Source organism: Chinchilla lanigera, unplaced genomic scaffold, assembly GCF_000276665.1.
Source record: "Chinchilla lanigera isolate Chin_1 unplaced genomic scaffold, ChiLan1.0 scaffold00120, whole genome shotgun sequence".
Lineage (NCBI taxonomy): Eukaryota > Metazoa > Chordata > Mammalia > Rodentia > Chinchillidae > Chinchilla > Chinchilla lanigera.
The window spans coordinates 59,807-65,055 of NW_004955521.1; the positions used below are offsets into that span (position 1 = coordinate 59,807).

A 5,249-nucleotide genomic window follows, 5' to 3' on the forward strand; every position below is an offset into this window, starting at 1 on the left:
CATAACCAGGAAAGAATTTAAAAAAAAAATTTAAATCTTCTCCTAGTTCAGAAGCATTTCCCAGGGAAATTTCAAATATTCCAGAGAAAGGGTAAGGATGGCCACCATAAGCAAATTCTCTACCATGTACTTCAGTTTCTGAATGAACAGCTCCAATTCCAATGGGTGAGGTGTATTCACTCAACCAGCACGTGTCGTACTTGTTGAGCACCATAGCTGGTTCCCCCATCCTCCTCCCCACAGCCGCCGCCTCATCCACAAGTGCTTACTCTCCACAGGCTTGAGGCTGCACTGCACTTTGTGTCTTTTCTGATAATAGCCTTCTACGAGACATGAGGTGAATATTCATGGTGGTTTTAATACATTTCCCAATTATTGGTGGTGTGAAGCATTTTTCATATACCCATTGATCATTTTTACGTCTTCTTTTGAGAAATGTCTCTTCAGATCATTTTCTCACTTTTAAATTGAACTCTTTTCTTACTACTGGGTCATTTTAATTTGTATATATTTTAAATACTAACCCCTTATCAGATAAATGGCTTGCAAATGTCCTCTAAATCTGCAAGTTGTCCCTTTACTCTGTTGATTGTTCCTTTACTACGCAGAGATTTTGGCTTGGTAAACTTGTTTATTTTGCTTTTGGGATCTTTTCTAAAAAGTAATTGCTAGAAGGTTTTTGAGACTTTTCTGTGTTTTCATCATGTAAAAGTAAATTCATATAAAATGAATGTGTCAGAGGACAAGGAAGAAATGCATGAAATAAGACAATAGAATTCTTTTATAAGTTACTTTCTGTATTAATGGTACAAATGTAAATTTTACACTATTTTAGAAATAAATCTGGCAATATCTATAAAATAAAAAGCTACACATACTACTGAACTCAGTCAGTAAGTTTGGAAACTTACAGAAATAAAAATCCTAGTCTGTAAGGAATATATACAATGATGTTTACTGTAGCTAAAAATGTAAATAAGGTGAATATCTATGAAAAGGCAAGTGATTAAATATATTAGAGTATATTTATATCATGAAATATTATTCATCCATTAAAAGAATGATCTAAATTATAAAACTGTATAAGTTGTTTTGAAGGAATTTACATTATGGGTTGTTGAATGGTAAAGCTAAGGAATTTATAACAGAAAAATCTTGCATATTTGCAATACATGTATGTGTATATGACTGCATATGTTTGTTCATGATTAAACAGTCATGGTAGAAAGCATGGAAGAATTCATGTTGCTTTACTAACATGTGATCCTTGTCAACAGGTCAGATAACCCAAAAAGCAGAATCTGAGGTACAGATTGGCATTTAAGGAGTTTATAGGGGAATGCCATAACTTAATCTTAGTATCAACTATTGAAGAGAAATGAAGGAGAGAAAATAAGCTGGGCCAATGGTTGGGCTGTTTTACAGCTACAACAAAGATGCCAGATGTCTCTACCAGGACTTCTGGAGTGAGGATTTCCCTGTATAATCATTTCAAATTAAAGGAAGGTTTCTTTTACCCTATATTTTCATTTTTTTCTCCTTCTTGCAAGCCTTCATTAAGTAGTCACTGGATATAGACTTCTCAGGAAAGAGGGGCAATGTTGTAGCTGCAGATCTGTTTGGCAAGGGTAATCTTTAGAAGGGAGGGTTTGACACTGACCTGCCAATAGTCATCATTTTCAGAAGCTGAAATAACAAGTTAATTAGGCCTGAAAGGGGTTAGAAAATCTAGTGGGCTCCCCATAATTTCCTTTAAAGACACAGATTGGCAGACTGTATAAAAAAACAGAACCCAGTGACTTTGCAATCTGCACTTCCTCCAGTGCCTGAGGAAGGAGGCGCCTGCCAGTGGGGTATAAGTCCGCATCCCCACTTCCTCCATCATCACTGGAAAGGTAGTGTCAGTGAGTAGAGTGTGAGTCTGCACTCTGTGCTTCCTCCACTGCCTTGGAAAGGTGGTGCATGTATGTGGAGTGTGAGTCTGTGCGGTGGACAGCCCCCATTGTCCCGGGATGGTGCTGCTGACGTGTGGGGTATAACCCGCACTCTGCCCTCCCCCACTGTCCTGGGATGGTGGTGCTGGCAAGTAGAATGTGAGTCTGTGCTTTGTGCATCCTCGGTTTCCTTGGGATGGTGGTGCCTGCATGTGGAGTGTGAGCCCACACTGCCCTTCCTCCACTGTCCCAGTATCTTGGTTACTTTTCCCTCATTGCTGAGACAAAATACCTGACACCTAGTATCAAGGAAAGAAAGGTTTATTTAGCTCACAGTCTGTGGAGGTTTCAGTCCATACTTGCTGGCTCCAAGGCAGAGTGGCAATGGCAGAGGGCAACAGTTCATGGCAGCGGAACAGCAAAGCAACAAGAACAAAAGGGAGGAGTGGTGGCAAGCAGCCTCTTTCCCTCCCTTATATTGTAAGCAGACTGCCCCCACCCAGGGGCGTGTAGCACTCACATAATCTCCATGCCCTTCTCTTGCACAGGCTCAGGATGAATACAAAGTAAGCACCCTGGCTCCCTGCTCAGTCACATAGTTAACCTTCTAAACTTCTCAAGTTGACACAATGAGCAACATCCCAGAAGGGTAAAGGCATGTTCTTTTCACCCTAGGATACAGAACTGCTGAGTCACCTAGTCAAACCTCTAGACTCCCCAAGTTGACACAGTGTGTCAACCATAACAGCCAGGACAGCAGTACTGGTGAATGGAGTGTAAACCCCCACGCTGCCCTTCCTTCATTGTCCCTGGGATGGTGACGATGCCCAGTAGAGTGTGAGTCTGTGCTCTACCCTCCCACCGTTGTCCCTGGGATGGCAGGCCGTGAGAGGAGTTGAGAGGAGTGTAGGTGCATGCTCTGCATTTCTTCTGTCACCCAGAATGGCAGTGCGCACGAGTGGAGAGTGGGTTCACACTGTGCATCCTCCATTGCCTCGGGACAGCTTGCCAGTGAGACAAGTGTGGTGATGCCAGAGAGAAGAGATGTCCTGAGGAACAGACACCTCCTAGGAAAGCCTCAACACCAGGGATAAGGCTGTCTAACATTAGAAATCTAAACACATACACAGAAAACAAAATAAAATAGGACATAGAAAATGATAGGATGATAAAGTAAAATGCAACCCCAAATGCCCAGTCCCCGCTCCCAGGACAAGTCTGGAACTCAGAGAGATAAGGAAATCAGAAGCCAACAAGAGGAACACTCTGAAATGACAGCAGCACAAGTGAGAAAACAAATGGAAGAGGCTGTAGAGAAAGTGACCTGTAAGGTGCAGAAAGAAATGTCTATCAAAATAAAAGATATCAAAGCAGACACAGATAAACACATAGAGGAGCCCAGGAAAACAATAGAAACCGCAAATGCCAAACATGGACAAGAAACACAATCAATGAAACAGATCCAAACAGAAACACAAGAGATTAGAAACTCCATCAAAAGTATATGCAGCAGATTGAATGAAGGCATGGAAAGAATATAAGAACTAGAAGACAGGAACACAACTAGTGACCAGAAAAAAAGACCTCTTAAAAATCATAAGAGATGGCCACCAGGGCTTCCTGGCCTGAGTCTACTCGTGGCCCCAGTGCCAAGTGCATCCACTCTCCCACCCACTGGATCTCCACCGCTGCAGAGATGGTGATGCCTTCCTGCCAGGAGAAGGCTCAGAAGCTGAACAAGCAGCACCAGCTCATCCTGTCCAAACTGCTGAAAGAGGAGGACAACAAGAACTGGGCCGACTGTGAGGCCAAATGTCCCTGATGGGCAGCCTGGAATATTGGTGTGTTTATCTGCATCAGATGTGCTGGAATTCATGGAAATCTTGCAGTTCATATATCTGGGGTCATGTCAGTCAATCTAGACCAATGGACATCAGGACAGATACAGTGCATACAAGATATGGGAAATACTAAAGCAAGACTACTCTATGAAGCCAATCTTCCAGAGAACTTTCAAAGACCACAGACAGGTGTAGCAGTAGAAATTTTTCATCAGAGATAAATATGAAAAGAAGTATTATGATAAAAATGCTATAGCTATTACAAATAAAGAAAAAGAGAAGAAAAAGGAAGAGGGAAAAGAGAGAAAAGGAGCCAGAAAAACCTACAAAACCACTTACTACTGGAAAGCTACAGAAGAAAGATCAACAATTGGAGCCTAAAAAAAATACCAGCACTAAAAAAGCTGCAGAGCCTACTATTGATCTTTTAGGACTTGATGGCCCTACGGAAGCACCAGTGACCAGTAGCACAGCCATGGGGCCAGCCCTCAATGATGATCTGGACATCTTTGGACTAACGATTTCTAAACCTTTACCTGCAACTGTCATGCCCCCACTTCCTCTGTACCAAGCAGCTGTTACCCTGTCTACAGTAACATCTGGGGATCTGGATCTATTCACTGAGCAAACTACAAAATCAGGAGAAGTAGCAAAGAAACAACTCCCCAAAGACTCTATCTTATCTCTGTATGGTACAGAAATCATTCAACAGCACAATACTCCTGGTGTGTTTATGGGAGCCACAAATATACCGTTTACCTCACAAGCACCAAGCACATTTCAAGGTTTCCCATCAATGCGTGTACCTGTGCCTGCGGCTCCTGGCCTCCTAGCAAATGTGATGGATCCAAGCACAAGCATGATGGTGGGCATGCCCATGTCCAATAGGCTTATGGGAAATGCACAATCTGGTGGGATGCTTCTTTCTCAAAATGCTGCTGGCCTCCAAGGAGGAATGATGGGAGAGATGGGTGTGCCACAGAGCAAGTTCGGCTTACCACAAGCTCAGCTGCCCCAGTGGGGCCTCTCACAGGTGAACTAGCAAATGGCAGGCATGAGCATGGGGATGGGCAATACCAGCTCCACAGCGGGCTTCAGCCAGATCCCCAGCACCATGGCAGGCTGGCTGGCAAGCTCGTACGGCCAGACTCTGAGCATGCAGCTGTGGAAATGAGCAGTCAGCAAAGCTTCATCCAGAACGAACACCTGACATTCCTTGCTAAATGCATCTAGTTCCCATTTACTCATGTACATACAATTGTTTTCTCCCTGCATCTGTTCATATTGAGAATGACCTGATTGACCATGTTGGTCTGTACCAATTATTTGATGTGGTAAAAAGCAAGTTGAGAAACCATTTCATGTCAAGGGCAGCTTTGCTCATATTTCCCTGATTTCATAAAGCCACATTATTTGAGAAGCTGCCCAGTCAACTTGCATAATCTGTTTCACTCTGAATAAAATTATAGCTCTA

The 5,249-nt window shown here is 42.9% G+C and overlaps 2 pseudogenes; one reads left to right on the forward strand and one right to left on the reverse strand.

Annotated features, from left to right (window-relative positions):
• LOC102004965 overlaps positions 1–214 on the reverse strand; it is a 9,601-nt pseudogene extending 9,387 nt beyond the window's left edge.
• Positions 215–3,630: 3,416 nt separating this feature from the next.
• LOC102005294 lies at positions 3,631–4,949 on the forward strand (annotated as a pseudogene).
• The last annotated feature ends 300 nt before the right edge of the window (positions 4,950–5,249 follow it).